This window comes from Phacochoerus africanus, chromosome 3, assembly GCF_016906955.1.
Source record: "Phacochoerus africanus isolate WHEZ1 chromosome 3, ROS_Pafr_v1, whole genome shotgun sequence".
In the NCBI taxonomy this organism is placed as follows: domain Eukaryota; kingdom Metazoa; phylum Chordata; class Mammalia; order Artiodactyla; family Suidae; genus Phacochoerus; species Phacochoerus africanus.
In genome coordinates this window covers 67,179,073-67,199,995 of record NC_062546.1, presented here as the reverse complement: position 1 = coordinate 67,199,995, position 20,923 = coordinate 67,179,073, and positions in this window count along the sequence as shown.

Below are 20,923 nucleotides of genomic sequence, written 5' to 3'. Positions count from 1 at the left end.
GAATTAATTAGAGCTGTAGCTGCCGGCCTGTGCCACAGCCACAACAAGAAGGGATCTGAGCTACATCTGCAACCTACACCACAACCCATGGTAATGTCGGATATTCAACCCACTGAGCGAGGCCAGGGATTGAACCCGAATCCTCATGGGTACTAGTTAGGTTCATTAACCACTGAGCCATGACAGGAACTCCAAAATCTATTTTAGTAAAATTAAAATTGAAATACATATGCACGTAGAAAAGTGCACAAATCAAAGTGACACTTTGATGAATTAGTGCAAATTTAAAACAGTCAGATAACTACCTTCTAGGTCAAGAAATAGAACATTACCCCAGAAGGCCCAGTTGGCACTTTCCCAATCACTAACCCCTTCCTCCACAAAGGCAATCACTCTTGTAAACTTCAGTGTCACAGATTAGGCCAGCCCATATCTAAGGTTTTTTTTCTTTTTTAAATAGTTATTTCCCCAATACAATTTTTTTTTTACTACCATACAGCATGGTGACCCAGTTACACATACATGTACACATTCTATTTTTGCACATTATCATGCTCCATCATAAGTGACTAGACATAGTTCCCAGTGCTACACAGAAGGATCTCATTGCTAATCCATTCCAAAGGCAATAGTCTGCATCTATTAACCCCAAGCTCCCCAACCACCCCACTCCCTCCCCCTCCCCCTTGGCAACCACAAGTCTGTTCTCCAAGTCCATGATTTTCTTTTCTGTGGAGAGGTTCATTTGTACCTTATATTAGATTCCAGATATAAGTGATATCATATGGTATTTGTCTTTCTCTTTCTGATTTACTTCACTCAGTATGAGTCTCTAGTTCCATCCATGTTGCTGAAAATGGCATTAATCTGAGCTTTTTTAAACAGCAATCATAAGGTATGTATTCTTTTCCATCTGGATTCTTGATTTATGTTTGTGAGATTCATTCATATTATTACATGCAGTGGTAGTTTATTCATTTTCACTGCTGATCACTATTCACTTGTGTGAATATACCACCATTTATTTATTCATTTCAGTTATGGGCCTTTGGGTTGTTTCCACTCTGGGGCTGTTAGGAATGAAGCTGCTGTTGCTATTTTTTGCACATGCTTTGGTGCACATATGGATGACCATCTGCAGAGCATATACCTAGGAATGAAATTGCTGGGACATAGGGTATGCCTATAAAAATCGAACATTGGAAACACAGGAAAATTGCCCAAGCCTCTTTCCCCACATCAACGCCTTGATGTTTCCTACATGCTGGGAAGCGTAGCTTTTCTGCAAATGAGCCAACTGTTGCTCCTGAGTCAGTCCTAGGATGAAGAACACATGTTTTGAAACTCCTGGGTGTTGTGGCTTGTCGAGCAGTTTCAGATCCTTAGAATTTAGTAACTCTGTGGCTCTCCTGCTGCTTTCATGCCTCTTGCCTTCCTCAGACCACAAGACTTGCACCCACACTTGGATAAACCTGCTTCTCATTAACAGCTTAAGAAATATTTTCTATTCACCCAGAATGTGTAATGTCTAGATGTAGGCTGCAATATTTTTTTCTATGTCAACAGATACTGCTACCTAATGAAAGATGAATTTCAAGTACCCAAGACTTGAGGTAGAGAGTTGCCACCACAACGCTTTATTAACGCTGGATGATCAGACATGTGGAAATAATACATACTGTACCCTGTACCCAGGCGTCAGTCAAGGGTTTAGAGTAGGAGGTATGGGGGCCAGCTTGTCACTGACTGAATGTAACCGAAAGTCTTCTTTTTAAAACAGTTAATATCCTTAAAAAGGGAGTGAGTTGGCACTTCCAATTGGGGATCTCTGACTCCCACAAGACTGACTCCTGAGCACTCCACAGCGGGTTCATTTAGCCTTCACCTTGTACGTGTATAAGATACAGAAATGTATTGCCAAAAACTTTAATCTTTTTTTTTTTTTTGGCTTTTAGGGCCACACCCAAGGCATATGGAGGTTCCCAGGCTAGAGGTCAGTCCAATGGGAGCTACAGCTGGCGGCCTATACCACAGCCACAGCAGTGCAGGATCCAAGCCTACACCATAGCTCACAGTTCACGGCAACGCCAGATTCTTAACCCACAGATAGAGGCCAGGGATTGAGTCCGCAACCTCATGGTTACTAGTCTGATTCGTTTTTACTGCACCACAATGGGGACTCCAACCAACTTTATTCTTATATCTGTGATTTCTGAGCATATGCGAAGTGCTCTATGTGTACTATCTCATTTAATGTGTAGCGCTGGGAACTATGTCTAGTCACTTAGGATGGAGCATGATAATGTGAGAAAAAAGAATGTATACATGTATATGTAACTGGGTCACTATGCTGTACAGTAGAAAATTGACAGAACATGGTAAACCAGATATAATGGGAAAAAAAATCATTATATAATAAAAAAAAATTTCCAATCAACTCTATGAGTGGATACTACTATTTCTTGTCATAGATGGGCCAGTAGAGACTTGCAGAGGTTAAGGATCTTTCCCAATGATAAGTAAGTGGCACCAGTTGGTGGCAGAGTCACAACTCCAACCCAAGTTTTACAGACTACTACTGAAATTGTGAACCACTTTGTGTACCATCTCTCTACTCTGTTCCCTACTGGTCTGTTTTGGTCTTTCACTTGTGATAAATCTACTCTTGCTTCTTGGTTAATAACTTGGCAGAATTTAGGTCTGTCTCTCACAGGACTATCATTTACCACATTCATCATTTCCGTCTTCCTTAGAGCATTGCCTCAGAACTCACTCAGCCAAAAACGCTGACACTCCTCCTGTTCCCTATTCTATCAGATTATAGTTTGGTACTTTTGTGCAAGGGCACATTTGGTACAGTGGTTTGTCGCCAAGGCTTCTGTTTATTGGCTTTTTTAAGACTAGGGCCTCTTCAGGAATGATGCCACAAACTATAGCATGTTAATGGCTTACAGTAAGAGAGAGAGTGGTTGTATGCCTATACAAAAATAAAGATTGGAAGATAATGTGCACAAGGCTGGTATTAGTTGTTTACTATATTCTCTGCTGTGTGCTAAGTTGCTTAAGTCAATAGAACTAATAAAGAACAGATTGACTTGGAAAAGTGACGTAACAATAACTGAAGGAGAGCATAACCAAGGCTCGTAAGTGAGAATTAGACTAAATACATTTTTTGGATCACACTTTACAGTTCATAAAGCATATTTGCATTTATTTTCTTATTTGAGTCTCATAACACACTAGGAGATAAGAAATAGGTATTATCTGTCCCACTTTACAGATGAAGCATCTGTGGCTCAGAGAAGTTGTTTGACTTGCCTTAGGTCACCAGTGATGAAACAAAGATTCACACCCAGACTTCCTAACTCCAGGTTCATATTCCTCTCATCATATCACATTGCTTTTTTTTTTCTCATTCTTTTTGGCCTCACCCACAACATATGGATGTTCCTGGGCCAGGGATCAAAACTGAGCCTCAGCTTAGATCCTTAACCCACTGCACCACAGCAGGAACTCCCCCACAGTGCTTTTTTTCACCAGAGGGTAGAGCTATTGGCATGAGCTACACAGTAGTAAGTCCAATTTTCATGTGCTGTCCATTAAAATCTAAAACCAAATCAATGTCTCTGAACCACATCTTCAAAGTCATCCTCATCTAAGAAATTCCGGTCAGTTACACACCTCTAAACTAAGTGAACAAAATCCCAACTCAATAAATTATTTAAGGTATGGAGATAAAAAGATGTAATGTGACCTGAATCAAATCTTCCTTAATCCATCCTTTGGGCAATAAAATAGGTTCTCAAGTGTATGGTAGGTTTCACTGTCTTTTTTTTTTAATTGTTTTTAAAATTTTAATTGCAGTAAAATACACATAACATTCATCATCTTAACTTTTAAATGCTCGGTTCAGTAGTGTTAAGTACATTCACACTGCTATGCAATTAATCTTCAGGACTCTTTTCATTTTGCAAAACTGAAAATCTATATCCATTAAGCAACAATCCCCAGTCTCCCCTCTCCCAGCCTCTAACAACTTCCATCGTATTTCCTGTCTCTATGAATTTGGCCGCTCTAGGTACCTCATATAAGTGGAATCATAGGGTATTTGTATTTTCGTGACTGGTTATTTCCCTTAGTCTAATGTTCTTAAAGTTCATCCACTGTAACATGTGTTGGAAGTCCCTTCCTTCTTAAGGCTGAATAGTATTCTATTGTATGTATGTACCACACTTTGCTTATCCATTTACTTATTGATGGACACTTGGGTTGCTTCTGCTTTTTGGCTACTGTGAACATTGCTGTTATGAACATGGATGTATAAATATCTCTTTGAAACCCTACTTTGAATCCTTTTGGGCATATGCCCAGAAGTGGAATTACCAAATCACATGGTAATTCTATTTTAAATTTTTTGAGGAAACATCATACACTTTTCCGTAGTGGCTGCACCATTTTACAGTAGTGCACAAGGGTTCTGACTCTACATCCTCACCAACATTTGGTATTTCTGTTTTTTTTTCCTTTTTCTCTTTATAGTAACCCCCATAAAGGGGGTGAAATGGTATCTCATAGTTTTGATTTGCTTTACCCTGATAATTAGTGGTGTTGAGCTCTTTTCACATGTTTTTGGCCATCTGTATATCTTCTTCAAGGAAATTTACTGCTTAAGCCCTTTGCCCATTTTTAATTGTTTTGTTGTAGTTGTTGTTGTTGAGTTATAGGAGCTCTTTATATATTCTGGACATTAATCTCTTATGAAACATATTATTTGCAAATATTTTCTACCATTGCATAAGTTGCTTTGTACTCTGTTGATTGTGTCCTTTGATGCACAGAGTTTTAAACTCTGATGTAGTCAGCTTCCTCTTAATCAGTCTTAGGCTTGTGTTCCCTTTGAGAAGTCAATGAAATAAATACCCTCCCATCACCCTTTGCTCCCTGAAGTTTCAGCTCTGTCTTTAGGAACCACCCCCAGCTCCTCACCATTCAACAGCCAAAGAACTTCAGATCCATGATCCAGGGCCCCAGGCTGACTATCTGGCAAACATTCTGAATGTCACCCTACTTACTGGAATTGTAACCCATACCTAGCAAAGAAAGATTACTCTCAGTATTTCAGCTGTACTGATCATAATACTGTCATCCTGTAGGTTGGAAGAAACTAGAATAAGAAATATTCTGGTCTGAAGGCCAGCTCTGGCCTAAACAAAAGAGAAAAATTCAGTCAATAACAGACAATTCTCAGATATTAGCTTTTCTTTTCAGCTCGACTGATATGCTCTCTCAAGCACCCTACTTACTGGGGTTAAGACCAACACTTTAGCTGAGCATAGAAGGGATGGTATTATGTCTAAGCAGCATCCCAACCCCATCTTATCTGATGATTTCTTCTCTTTAAAGTATTCAAACTATTGATCAATTCTTTCAAGTAAAAATTTTACTAGACAGAGCTCAGAACTGATAAAAGCATATATTAAGAGTTAGATGGGAGACTGACTCTAAGCTTCAAAAGTCCTGACCAAATGTAGTCATCCCTTGATGTGTCTATTTGTGTTCATTTTGGCCAATCACCTTTTCCCTTCACTGCTAGCCATGTCTCATAGGTAAAAACTTATAGTGGTCAGTATTTCATTTCAGTAGAATCAACCAAACCCATCATTTTGATACAGTGACACCTCTTCAGCACTAGGATGTTTGGGATATTGAACATAGACTCATAGTCCTTTTTTTTTTCCCCCACCAAATAGTTGTCATTCTTTTTACATGACTGTCCCAAACTTACTTAAGTATAAAGTCAATCACTACAAAAAATTTGACATTAGTACACATTACCTTGGAATTTTAATTTATTTACCTCATTTTTCTTTGATAGGATCTCTTTTCCCTCTGGTTGGGCAGTTCCATTTTCTGTCCATGCTGTGGTAGCAGGAGAGAAATCTTGAACTATATTCTCTTGAGCAGAAAAAGTGACTCTCATCTTGGACTGTGAGCTGAAATGGGCCTTTTCACCCAGCGTAGAAATAGGCTCTCTCTAGGTGTTAAACACTCTGTCTGGGAAATCCTGGTAGGCATAGTGGTATAGGGCTACTTCCCACCCACTGCTTGAGAGTCACATCTGCACCAGTAAGACGAAATCCCAAGAGCACAGTCTGACTGCAGGTATGCTGTGCCCATTACTTACTTGAGGGTCTTCTCAGTTCCACTGGTCTTTCTCGATGAACATTTGCAGAGCCTTCCCTTAAAGGATGAGCTGATTGAAAAGTCACCTTGGTCTCTTCTCCTGCAAGGAGATTTTTGGAAAGACAAATTGAGGGACACTCAAATACAAATATCACCTTTTTACAACCTGAGCCTGATTCTCATCTATTGATTTATTTTTCCTGGGAGGAGAATGAGAGTAGGAAGACTCTAGCCGACTGAAAATGACAAGAGCACTGACAGCCACCAGGAGATTCCTACCGTGGAAATGGCTCTGACTGTGTGTTTAGCGGTGCATGTTAGATGAGTAGCTTCCAGTGGTTTGTACAAGGCCTGGCTTCTCTGCAAAGGAGGTCCTGCTGAGAGAACAGCTGAAGGTTGCCCCCAGGATCAGAGAGCAAGCTTGTTCAGGTTAAGGTTTCACAGCACTGCTTTTATTACATTTTAATGATCAGAGTCATATTTTATTCATGGAGTTCAAGCTGAGCACCCTGGAGTCAGTAAAACACAAGATTTCCATTTTACATTCAGGCCAGCCTATTGAAAAGTTTGAAATGGAAGGGAAACTTGGGGACTGGGCATCCTTATTAAAAATGAACATAAAGGATTTGTTGAACACCGATAATAAAATATGTAGGGTAACATGATGACTTTGACAGTTTCTGTTGAATATGTCAATAGGTACATTTCGTTTGTTAGAGACCTAACATCTCATGAATTTGTAGGTTTAGAATTTCACAGTATACTTCTGGAAGAAATAGAATTCTCCCTGGAATTCCTCTCCAGCTGTGAAAGTTTTGGAACAGTCTGTGTTTTATCTTTTTCTTTTTGAGAGCGAGAAAGAGTGAGAGAGGGAGGGAGGGATGACAGGAGAAAGAGAGAGTAGAACTGAGTTGTCTTCCATTTCTACACATAATATGGAGAAGATTGAGTGAGGTTCTAATTCATTTTGTAGGAAAGAATTTAATTTCCTCTTTACCCTGCTGCTAGATGCAAGTAATGATAGGGGGTGATTAACTTTTATGTTTCTGAAACATTTTCACATGAAAGTCATTTTCAAAGAAACAGAAAGTAATCCCTGGTAATTTAGAGTTTGTCAGAGGCACTTTCAAAGTGACCTCTGTATTTTGGAGGAGATTAAGACAACACCCATGGGGGGTGACACTCAGATGTATAATTGGCATCCAATTGTGGAAGATTTACCTGTAATTCCACCAAAGCCCAAAGTGTGGCCAATCTTGACTTTTTCTTCTTTCTTTTTTCCTTTTTGCAGCTGTTCTTAAAGATCAAAGGACACCTCTGGAAACAGACCCACAAGTTAATGGTGAAAACAGTTGTTCATCATCAACTCAGCATCAGTTTCTATGATCTGCTTCAAATCAGGGTCTAATTTCTACGTATTTAGCATGTTCTCTATAATTATGGAGTGAATAAATGAATGAGTAGAAGAGAAGAGCATATGAATAAAATACTTCCTAATAGTAGATAATCCAAAAGCCATTTTTCCTTGAACATCAAAAGCCATTACACAGTTTTTGTTATAGATTTACTTCCTTAATTACATTTTGCCTGGCTTAATACTAAAATTCATGTTTTTTAGTGATTTCACACTAATTATGTGAATTTACAAGCCTAGAGGGAGCTGAATAGCAAAGAGACATCAAGAGTAAACTAAAAATGTTCCAGTGATAATTCTTAAGTGGGTAATCCAGTTAATTTTTCTAAATGCCAGCATATGTTACCTGTGTGTTTTACCAACTTCTGCTCCTTCCCAAACATTTGGACTTCAATGGAAGGAGCCACCTTCCATGTATGCTCTGCACATACACAGTCAATGCTGTCTGATAAAAGGAGGGGCTTAATTACAAATGTTTCCAAACTACTTTTTGTAGATCCCTTTATTCTTGAAATGCTGCAGTTTTAAGGAGGCATCTATTTAGATGACAATAGGTCCCATTCCTAAATTACAGTTTTCTTCTTTGTGAAGAAACAGGTTGTGAGGATTAAAGGAGATAATACACATAGAGTGATCTGGATAGTTCTTGACTCACTAAAAACACCCAACATGGCTCAGTGGTAATGAATCCAGCTGGTATCCATGAGGATGTGGGTCAGATCCCTGGCCTCACTCAGTGGTTAAGGACCCATCACTGCCATGAGCTGTGGTGTAGGTTGCAGACAAGGCTTGGATCTGGCATTGCTGTGGCTGTGCAGCTCCGATTCGATCTCTAGCCTGGGAACTTCCATATATGCCCCAGGTGTGGCCCTAAAAATAACTAAAACCAAAACCAAAACCAAAACCCTACACTCTTGGGCATCTTCATTAATATTACTGTTCTATGCTATATATACTATATTTTATAATTACCATAGAGTGAATTAGCACAGATTTTGGCTCTCCCATGAAACTGTTAGTGGTTGGGATATCTTCATTGATACTGAGAACACAGGATAGCCTTTCATAAACTTTTCACTAAAAAACTTTTCACTAACTTTCCATGCTTTTGTAGCATACTAAATGAATTCTTTTTATTAAGTAATTTAAAAAATTAATTAAAGATGCTCAACTGCTGACTAGAGCTTCTGACTGACAAGACATAATCAATGCTATAACAGATTTATATAATGTCAGCTGTTTGGCAAATTAATATTTTCCTTTAGCTTTTAAAGACTATGACTTAGCTCAAAGATAACCATTTTTACCTACTGTGTATATAACCACATTTAAAGATTCTGATTTATCTGCCACTTTGTATTTCTCTAGGGTAGAATGTTGGGCAGAAAGGCAATAATACTTACAGCAATAAGTAGTTCAACTACTTTAAAGATATGGAAACTGAGGCCCAGAGTGGTAATGTTAGAGGCAAGGTTGGGACTAGAATCAGATTTTCTAGTGCCAGTATAATTGTTCCTTGGTATCTGCAGAGGATTGGTTCCAGGAGTCCAACGAATACCAAAAGTCTATTATATAAACTAGTATAATACAATAAATACAGTTGCCTCTTTGTAGCCAAAATTTCATATTCATAGCTATGGAAGACCAACTGTACTACACTTTTCCCCATGTAGCACATGAATGTCCACATTAAGGGAAACTAAATCATCCTTCACTATCTTAGTGCGTTTTTAGTCAGAAGGTTGAGAATTAAGGTTCTTTGCCCATAATAAAGATAATAGCTGAGAGCATTGGAGTAGTTCCTATGTATAGTCACAATGATAAGTCCTTTATACATATAATCTCATTAAATATTCATAGCAACTTTTGTAGTTCCTTTGTGGCACAGTGGGTTAAGGATCTGGAGTTGTCACTTCAGCAGCTTGGGTTGCTGCTGTGGTGAGGATTCGATCCCTGGCCTGGAAACGTTGTACGCTGTGGGCACAGATAAAAAAACATTCACAGCAATATTATAAGGTAGGTTCTATCATTATCTTTATTTCATAGTTGGGAAAGCCAGGCTCAGAGAGATTAAGAACTCAGATTGTAAATTGTGAGCCGTGATTCCAAATGAGGCAGCCATGACTCTAGACAAGTCCAGGTCCTCTTCTTTGATCACTCCATGGAATGGCCCCACCCCCACCTAATCCCTGGGTGAAAGTGATGGAAAACAATGTTTGGCATCTATGGCTGCTCACCTCAGGAACTTAGGATAATCACGTAAATAAAGGTAGAGTCATAGGTTCAAGGCTGGAAACACCAAGGAACTTTGATCTATACCCTGTTCACAGACTTCCTTTTTAGCTCAGGCTACTTGTCTTGTAAGGATAGTCATGGCCTAATGGAAGACCAGTGAATATATGACTCCATGAGTAAAAATCCTTCTCTACTTCTGCACATTTAACTGTCAAATGAAGCATTCAAGAACCAAGAATGAGGACAAGGGAAAATATAAAATTACCCAAATAGCAGTCCATGTGCCTCTTTATTTAGGAGAATCCCTCTAATACTTTACTCTTCCTTCATGAATTGCTTTTGAATGTTTTTGGCCATTTTTCACTTGAGTGATTTTTAAATTGGTTTGCAAGAACTCTTTACATACTAAGCCTATTAACCCTTGGGCTGTCATAAATGTACAGCTATTCTTCTATCTCTTGATTCCATTATAATTTTATTCATTCTTTACCAATAAAATTGTTACCATTTTATGTAGTAAAATCAATCCTTTATTATTTCTCCTTTGAATATTATAGAAAGTATACTCCCACCCCAAGAATATAATAATATTCACGTATATTTCTTCTATTGTTCTTACGGTGTCATATTTTTACTTTTAAAACTTTAATCAAATTGGTTTTAATTCTGGTGTTTTATATAAAATGGAAAGCTTTCCCTATTTTTCCTGAATTTTTAGTCTTTTAATCCACCCATATGGTGAATAATCAACCCTGTTTCCATTTATTTGAAATATTTTAATTTCTGATATATCTAATTTTCTTCATAATTTCTATGGTATTTCATCAATACATTTCTGCATCAATATCATACTAGTTTCAATTGTTGTTGGATATGCACTTAATTTACACTTATTTATGCAATACTTGACTGGGTTTCTAGTTACTCTGTCCTTAGCAAATGACAGGCTCTTAAAGGGAGCATAGGGAGCATGAGCACATCAAGAAACGGTTGTGGGGATCAGCCCCACTAAAAGGTGGGAGGCAGAAAACATTCCAAAGTAGTATTAAAGACTCAACCAAAGTTATTTGGATTTACTTAATATAAGTCAAAACTCTTTAAGAATCTTTAAAACCTTTGAGACTTTGACTGAGTGACTGATATTCATGAAGAGCTCAGGTTATAAAAAATAAATATTCACATATTCACAGACTGAGAACTAATATCTTAGACTGAACTAGGTCATAGTGAAGAATGGAGAAAACTCAGACCCTGTTCTGCCAGCTGCATTTTATTAACAGATTTCAGTCCCTACAAAATATAGATCCATGCAAAATACAGAAGTAAACTGGAATCAAAACTTAAGTCAGGAGTTCCCACTGTGGCACAGCGGAAATGAACGTGACTAGTAACCAAGAGGTTGCAGGTTCAATCCTCGGCTTCACTCAGTGGTGCCATGAGCTGTGGTGTAGGTTGCAGACACTGCTTGGATCCTTTGTTGCTATAGCTATGGTGTAGGCCAGCAGCTGTAGCTCTGAGTCAACCCCTAGCCTGGGAACCTCTATATGCTGCGGGTGTGGCCCTAAAAAGAAAAAAAAAGAAAAAGAAAAAAAAACCCTTAAATCAGCTCACAAAATATTTAAATAAATTATTTGGCAAGTATATATTCTTCTCTTTGGAAAACTGCTCATGGAAATATTCAAATTTGTAAAGATTACTTTAATGAATGCATAGCTACTTAAACCAGGTTATTTTAACCTTGGGTACAATTTGGACAACTGGACTCCTGGAAGAAATAATTTAGCCTTGGCATGCCCATATTTCTATCTTTTCTAAAATTTCTTCCCTTGCAAGGTCTAAGAATAAGTAGCAACTTATTAGGGTTTGAGAGGTTCTTACAATTGTGTGCCTTTTCACTGTTCTGAGGAGAAATCTTGTAATAGCACTGAGAGAATAGTGAGCTAAACCATTCATGTGGAAGAGGAAGAGGCCATGGCCAGTTTTATAGTTCTATTTTAAAATTGAAAAAATAGTTTTCATTCCATAAAACATACTGATTTTACATGAACAGCTTGATAGGTTTTGACAGGTATGTATATCCATGTAACAAACATCCAAATCAAGATACAGAACATATCTACCACGTTAGAATTCCCTATGTCATTACTCACTAAAATCACCACTCCTGATTTTTTAATGTTATAGATTGGTTTTGCCTATTTTTATAATTCATATAAGTGGAATCACATTATCATATGTACTTTTTGGGGAGGAGCGGCTGGCTTCTATTAGTCGGTCAAATGTTTTTGACATGCATCCATGTTGTTGCATGAGTTAATACTTTGTTTCTGTTTATCACTGAGTCATAGTTCATTGTATGAATAGACCACCATTGTTTTATTCAATTACCTGTTGATACACATTTGAATTGTTTCTAGCCCAAACACTATTATCAATAAAGCTGCTATAAATATTGTTATGCATGTCTTCTTGTGGACAGGTGTTTTAGCTTCTCTTGAGTAAATACCTGAGAGTAGACTTTCCAGTCAAAGGACAGATGTATGAACTGCCATCATAATTTCCCATAGTGGCTGTAACATCCTAATGTCCACAGTATTTGTAACATCTTAACATCTGAACAGGCGTGTGTGAGAATTCATGTTATTGCATATTCTTCCCAATATTGGTATTATCAAACTTATTTAATTTTAGCCATTCTACTGAGCACATTTTCAGATGCTTATTGGTTAGTTTTATATCTTCTTCTATGCAGTGACTATTCAAGGCCATTTAAAAAATTGGGCTGTCAGGAGTTCCCGTTGTGGCGCAGTGGTTAACGAATCCGACTAGGAACCATGAGGTTGCGGGTTCGGTCCCTGTGCTTGCTCAGTGGGTTAATGATCTGGCGTTGCCATGAGCTGTGGTGTAGGTTGCAGACACGACTTGGATCCCACGTTGCTGTGGCTCTGGTGTAGGCTGGTGGCTACAGCTCTAATTCGACCCCTAGCCTGGGAACCTCCATATGCTGTGGGAGCGGCCCAAGAAATAGCAAAAAGACAAAAAAAAGAAAGAAAAAAAAATTGGGCTGTCAAAAAAAATTGAGCTGTCATTTTATTATTGATTTTTAAGAGATCTTTACATATTCTGGACACGTCATTTATCAGATATATTGCAAATATTTTCTCCCATTCTGAAACTTTTTTTTAATTTTCTTTTTTTTTTTTCTTTTTCTTTTTTGCCACTCCCATGGCATATGGAAGTGCCTGGGCCAGGGATTGAATCCAAGTCACAGCTGCAACAACACCAGATCCTTAACTCACTACTGGGCAGGGGATAGAACCCATGCCTCCCACCTGAGCCACAGCAGTCAGATTCGTTTTTTGTTTGTTTGTTTTGTTTTGTTTTTGTCTTTTTAGGGCTGCACCTGTGGCATATGGTTTCCAGGCTAGGGGTAGAATCGGAGCTGTGTGGGATCAGAGCTGTGCCTGCAACCTACACCAGAGCTCAGGGCAATGCCAGATCCTTAACCCACTGAACGAGGCCAGAGACTGAACCTGTGTCCTCATGCATACTAGTCAGGTTCATTAACCATTGAGCTATGACAGGAACTCTGGGTTTCTTTTTTTCTTTCCTTTTTTCTTGTTTTGTCTTTTTGTCTTTTTTTAGGGATGCCCCTGTGGCATATGGAGCTTTCCAAGCTAGGGGTCTAATCAGAGATGTAGCCACCGGCCTATGCCAGAGCCACAGCAGCGCAGTATCTGAGCTACATCTGCAACCTACATCACAGCTCATGGCAACACCAGATCCTTAATCCACTGAGCAAGGCCAGGGATCAAACCCACGACCTCATGGATGCTAGTCAGGTTTGTTAACCACTGAGCCACGATGGGAACTCCAACAGTCAGATTCTTAACCCACTGCACCACAGTGGGAACTCCCTGTTTTAAATTTTCTTAATGGTTATTTTAGGAACAGAACTTAAATAATTTGACAGTTTAAATTATCAATCTCCCCCATAGTTATTGCTTTGTGTGTGTGTGTGTGTGTGTGTGTGTGTGTGTGTGTGTGTAGTCTAAGAACTCTTTGCTTGTTTCAAGGTGATAATCCTCTATGTTTCTTAGTTTTGATTAGATATATGATCCATCTCAGATTAACATATAAATTTGGGAATGAAGTTTACTTTTGTCTCATATAAATATCTACTTCCAGCAGCATTTTTTTTTTTTTTTAGGGCCGCACCTGCAACACATGGAAGTTCCTGGGCTAGGGGTCATATTGGAGCTACAGCTGCCAGCCTACGGCACAGCCTTAGCAATGCCAGATCCGCATCGCATCTGGGACTTACACACCACAGCTCACAGCAACGCCGGATCCTTAACCCACTGAACAGGGCCAGGGATTGAACTCGCATCCTTGTGGATACTAGTCAGATTTGTTTCCACTGAGCCACAAGGGGAACTCCTACTTCCAGCAGATCTATTGAAAACAGTTTAATTTTCCTACTGAATCATCCTGGGGTGTTGTAAAAACTGGTTGTTAATGTGAGGATCTGTTTCTGAATCTTCCTTCAGAACTCCACACTCAGATATCCAGATGCCTTACTGGACATTGACACTTGGATGTCTAATAGACATCTCAAGTACAACATATCCTCAAATCAAACTTATCCCCCTTCAAACCTGTTTTACATATGGCCTTCATCAAAATTCCATTCTTCTAGTCATTTCAGCCAAAGATCTTGGCATTATGGAAGATACTCTCTCATACCTTATACTTCCAAAGTGTGCATGTTTACTTTCAAAATACATTTGGAATCTGACCACTTCTGTAGCCATCATCATGACAATACTGATCCCTGCTTCTACCCTTGCCCCCTGGAGCCTACTTTCAAACAGGTAGAGTTTCAAGACCTTTTGAAAACATAAGTCAAATCACTCCTCTACTCAAAACACTCTAAGGACTTTCCCTTTGCACAGGAGAAAAGCCAGGAACCTGAAAACGATCTCCAAACCCTTTCTGGCCTCATCTCCTACCAATCCTTTCTCCTCTTATTCATCAACAGTCTCTTCTACACCATAGCTTGATGGCTAGTAGGTCCCACCTCAGGGCCTTTGAACTGCTGTGCCCTCTGCCTGGAATATTCTTTCCCTGTATTTCTATATGGTTTCCTCCCTCATTTCCTTCATGTCATTGATCAAATGGTATCTTACCAGTGAGGTTTCACCTACTATTTAAAATCTTATTCCTCCCAGCACTTACCATTTTTAATATGTTATATAAAGCTTAGTTTGTTTACTGCCTGAATGTAGCTCTGACTGGAATGTTAACACCCTGAGAATAGGGATTTTTGTCTGTGTCCTGTTTATTCAGCATCACAAGTACTTCCTGGGACATAGTAGACATTCAATGGATATTTCTTAAGTAGACAAATTGAATCCTTCCCACCAGGGGTTGCAAAATGTTTCAGTGTATAGAAATAAAGACTCATATTAAAACAAATTTGGTGTTAATCTTGAGACTCTTTGAATTTATCCCCTCTTGGGCCTAATTCCTAAAAACTCAGAACAGTAACTAAAAATCCAGGGGTTAAAGTAAAAGTACAACATTCTTCCCACAGAGATCCCTGTGCTCTAGTCCTAGGACAAATCTTGTCTCAGTTTAACGAAATAAGGCAGAAATGCACTGAACACATTTCAGAAATACTTTCAACTAAAATTATAGAAAATTTAAAGGTTTAATACGGAATTAGGCTTTAGTTATTTGCAAAATGCATCGCATTTTCAAACAATGCTAAAAAAAGGAGTTATTATATACATTATCAATACAGTTATGTAGCTGCTAACATTAAAGCATTCACCAAATCCCAGGCAATATGCTTAGGACTTTATATGAATTATTTCATTTTAATCCCACACCAATCCTGGAAAATAGAATACGGTACTATAAATACATACATTTTAGAGCTTATGAACTTGATGCTTAAGGAGGTTAGGGAATTTGACAGTTGCCTATATATTTCTTTGAGAAAATGCCATTGAAAATAAACATTCTCTTAATTCCCAATGCCCATTGCACAGTCAAGGGGCTCTTCAAACCTCCCTTCCAGAGAAAATAATAGGTAATAACATGAAGAGAAACTTCAGGCTTACCTTGCTACCATCCAACTAATCCAAAAGGAAAATCCCATGGGCCCTCTGGAGTCCACGGGAAGATTAATTTTTACCCGAAGAACTCCAGACTTGAATACAGTTGGAAAAGATCTAAGTTTCAAGAGAGAAAAAACATTCTAAAGACATATTTCTAGTCAAGTTGTTCTATCTTTAGGACTTAAAATAAAGACTCCTCCAAGTACCTCTGACCACACATGCATACAAGCAAAGAGATAAGTTGTACTTAAGCTTAGAAACAATTCCAGGAGATACTAAAAAGATGCTGGGCATTGTTAGATTGAGTGAATGTGTCCTCTGTGGAAGGAGGAGTGATCTCAGGTTTGGGTCCTTTTAAAAGCAGCTGAACCATGCTTGGGAGTTTCAATGCCATGATATTCTAGTTGGCACCCTGATGTCATCTTTTTCTGGTCTTTGCAGCCTTGAGTTACTTTGCCCACAAGTACAGGTAGGCCTGTCTTCAGAATCTGTTTAAATCTGCTTCCACGTGAGGAGAATAGAAACCTCCTCGGTTGGTTCACTGACTTCTGACAATCTCCAATTACACCCCAAAGTCCCAGAATTGAGCTCATGCTTCATTTTCCCAAGACCTAGTTTCTCTCTGACCCTTATTCCAGTAACTATAACACTGGTTTAACTTATTTTCCATTATCTCCTCCTTTCTTCTCACTTCCTTTACTCCTCATCCTTCCTAGGTTTGCTGCTGAAACTCAGTTCCTGTGGCAGCAGTTTCTGTGACTTTTCCTGGGCCTTCTTCAGGTCACCTGGTGTCTGTGTGGCCCTTAGATTCTGGCTGTTCATCAGGAGGTCATTCCATCACACTCTTTCAATTAGGAAACATGAGTAAGATGTGGAAAAGGCTCCTGATCAAGGCAGCCACACAGTCATGCACAGAGAGGGAACTTAGGTTCTGTAGCACAGGCTGCAGCTCATGTGGAGCCCAAAGAAATAACTGGCCTGATAAGAGTGATGAGTCTATACAAGGCAATAGTAAGAAATGACTTCCATGGGGGAGGGCTTGATTTCATAGAGGCTCAACAGTCAGGCTGAGGAATTTTATACTTGATGAAATAGGCAGAATCACTGGAAATGCTTGTGTGTGGGGTAAAAGGATGAAAGCAAAGCTTTAAAAAAATTAGTCTGGCTCTTATGGTGTGTTGGATGAATTCGAGGCAGAGAGACTGCATTTAGGAAGGTTTTAGAGCAACAAAAGAATGAAAATCCACAGATCATGCTTATAAGAATGGACAGTAAGATGCAAAACCAAGGAATTCTTTGAAGGAAAAACAAGCAAGAGATGGTAACAGACCGCATTTATACTCACGAAGCAAAACGGCTGGGAGAAAATGGAAATATGTATTTGAAAATCCAGATGGTCTCAAATACATATTCAACTCAATGTTAGATGAGTCATACTTCCACATTTTTATAATGGTTTTTGTTTTCTGATGGTTAATGGCTACTTTCTAGGCACATACATGCTATGCATAGTCAGGGTCAGCAATATTTAAGAACCAGCTAATACACTTTGACTAGATTTGAGAGCTAGTTAGTGTATTACTAAACTGTAAGGACCATCTGGATAGAGGCCAATACACTTTAGGAATTAAAGATAAAAAATTCTTTTATATTATAATATTTTTCTATTAGGAATACTCCCGAGACTTGCTTATCCCTACTCACCTGGGAATAACACATTTGGCCATTAACAAAAATGTGAATTTACATATATTTATTCTTCTGGCTTGGAGAGAGAGTGGGTTGGTAAGTATTGTTATTCTGCTTCTTGGAAGAGTGAAATTTTTTTAGAGACAGAATGATGTACTGTATTGTGGACAAAAACAGCTATTTTGAGGTCAGGTCGACTTGGGCACTAATTTCTTCTGTGCTATTTAACAGCTATGTAATCTGGGCAAAAGCACCTCCCCTGTGAGGTGGTCGGTTTCTTATTTGCAAAATAGGGGTAATAGTACATATTTCATGAGGCTGTCTCATGACACGTCAGTGAGTTAACAGTGTATTAATGACAGCTCTATGGAAGGCGCTCAGGAAATGCTAGCTCCCTTCCTTGATAAACTTCAGGAAAATCTCATTTACTTAGCCAAGCACTGGACAGATTATCTTGATTAAACTAAGGAAACTAGTGTAGAATTTATTAGGGGTTGGAGAAATATATGTGTAATCCATGCTACCTCCTATCAAATTGTTCCAGAGTGTTGCCTCTAGTGGACAAGCAAGGACAAAGAGATGGAGATGACAAAGAGATGGAGATGGGGGGGGCAAAGTTGTCCTCTTAAAGAACAGTGAGAAACTAAGCTAGGAAGTTAACCCGAGCAATAAGTTATAATTCCATCCCAAGTTTGAGCAGATTTATTTCCATTTTTGAAGGAGAGTAATTGTATCAGTGAATAGATGGAAGGGTCAACAACACAAAGATGAAGAAAGGACCAAATCATAGCAACAAGACAATAAATCCAGCACTTCTGAGGAAGCCAAACATGAAAATATAAAAATCAACAAGAATAAATGTCTGACTTTGTTTTTGGAGGCAGATGTTACCATGACTAGATGCAAATCCTAGGCACAATGTGAATGATTATGTCTTTTGTTGCATGGGAAATGGTGATTTAATATTTGAGAGATTTTTATTAAAAAATTTAAGTTTGGTGGAAAATAAGGACATGTGATTAATAATCAAACTGAAGGATGAAAAAGGGACAAATCAAGTTTTGAATAAAGGAAGAAAAATGAGGCAGAAACTTATTTAAGGAAGCCAGGCTAAAATATGTTCTTCAAGCCTGCATAAATAGCTCCAAACAAGAATAGCAATTAGTAAGGTAATGGCCCAGGATTTATAAAACCAATAACTTTTCTTCTGTGTGTATTCTGGGTGTAGACATACTGAAAAAACAACATATTAGTTGTAAAAACTGAAGGAGCTTTGGCTTAAAATGAGGACAAATACAAGCCAAATAGCTCACATATATCATTTAATTTGTTCATGAATCCAGTTTGAGAGAAAAGAAGAAAAACATAAAAGGAACAGTGTAAGGAGATTTAAGAGGGAACATTCTTTCAAGACATTTTAGACTAAAATGAGAATCTCTGACTTCATACAGATCAAGGGAGGGAGCCAATTCCACCCTTTGAAAATGGCAAATGAGGGCCAAGGAATGAAAGAGAATGATTTCTGAAGACAGTTTTACAGAAAACTGTCCAATTATATGCTCCTTAAGGATAGAGATCATGTCTCTTTAACCTGCATCAGTAATATGCTTGGGGTACTCATTTGGTGCTTTTTGAATTACCCTAATTCCAGAAATTGAAACCTGTATGGATTCAAAGAAATTCCACTTCTCTATTATTTGAATAATGCTTATTATGGTGCCAACAACAATAATTTGTCTTAGGATCTCAGCTCTGATATTCCAGAGCCTTGTCCCATGCTACTGGCATGTTTTTCTCTCTACTTTTTGTCCACTTGAGATTGCATACTGAATCAGAGGACCGTCATGTAGACAAACACCTGTGGATGTGTCCACAGATACAGTGTCATATCTGTGACAAGTTTCCTTATTTAGAATTTATTTAATTAATTAATTTAATTTATTTATTTGTCTTTTTGCCATTTCTTGGGCCGCTTCCGTGGCATATGGAGGTTCCCAGGCTAGGGGTCTGATCGGAGCTATAGCCACCGGCCTATGCCAGAGCCACAGCAACGCGGGATCCGAGCCGCGTCTGCGACCTACACCACAGCTCAAGGCAATGCCGGATCGTTAACCCACTAAGCGAGGGCAGGGATCAAACCCGCAACCTCATGGTTCCTAGTCAGATTCGTTAACCACTGCGCCACGACAGGAACTCCCTTATTTAGAATTTAAATGTCCAGTCAGTGGAGGAAAAGATCTAGAAAACACTAAGGATGTAATCATAAATCGACTGAGTGGATACTGAGTGAATGGCTATCAACATCTGCCTTAATGAAGCCTTAGGAAGGGCACCACGCCATAGGCACACACACTAACCTCCAGTATCTTCATGTTCTCATCTCAACCCCCATCTAGCTTCCTTCTAATATTGGGTGGGTTGACCCAAAGGAGGGAGGAAGCAGTGGGTAGCCAGAGGTAAACCCCTCTCAGGTAATGGAGAATTGACTTTAACAATCAGTTAATTTCTAGCTCACAAAGTTTATGGATATTAACCTAGTTTGAGAGCAAACTCTCCAAAGAATGTAGCTGAAATCATCACATAAATCTTTTAAGATAAGTTAGGAAGCCAGGTCTAAAGAGGTTTCATGATGAATGATAAAACACAGGCGCCTGCATTGCATGCCCCTGAGGAAAGCAAGTGGGCGAAGTGGAACTCCGTGTGCACTTAAAGGGTAACAGGACAACCATCCCACAAACTCCGGCAGTTGTTGTTTTAATGGCTTATTTATGGCATTACAAAGCCAGTCATGTTTACTCTGCCCCACAGTTAGTCATCATTATACAGAGAAGCTCAGTGAATGAATTCTTCGCAGTGAAGAAACGAACCTCCTTGCTCTAATGGGGTAGTAGTTTTGTCTGTCATCAGGTTACAGAAACCAATCATTATTTTTGGGGGAGTACCGAAATTATTTAGGAATCCTCTGTCCCCAGGCAGATAGACCTGAAGTTTTCAGCTGACCTTCATTGCTTCTGCCATTAGGGCAGTAAATCTCCCTTGAAGGCAGACAGCACTTAGGTAATTTTAGAGAGGGCAAGGGAGCAGAATTATAGGTTGTCTGGGAAGGGCTGAAAGATTAGACCTCTGGAGGGAAAAAATAAAATGAATCATTTTGAAGGGCAACTACTACTTAGGGTCAAAGTTTAAATGTCTGTAACCCATGTTTTAGTTTGACTTGCTGCTGGGATAATTAATGTTCTCAGTTCTTAGAATAACTGAAAATAAACCATCCCATTTA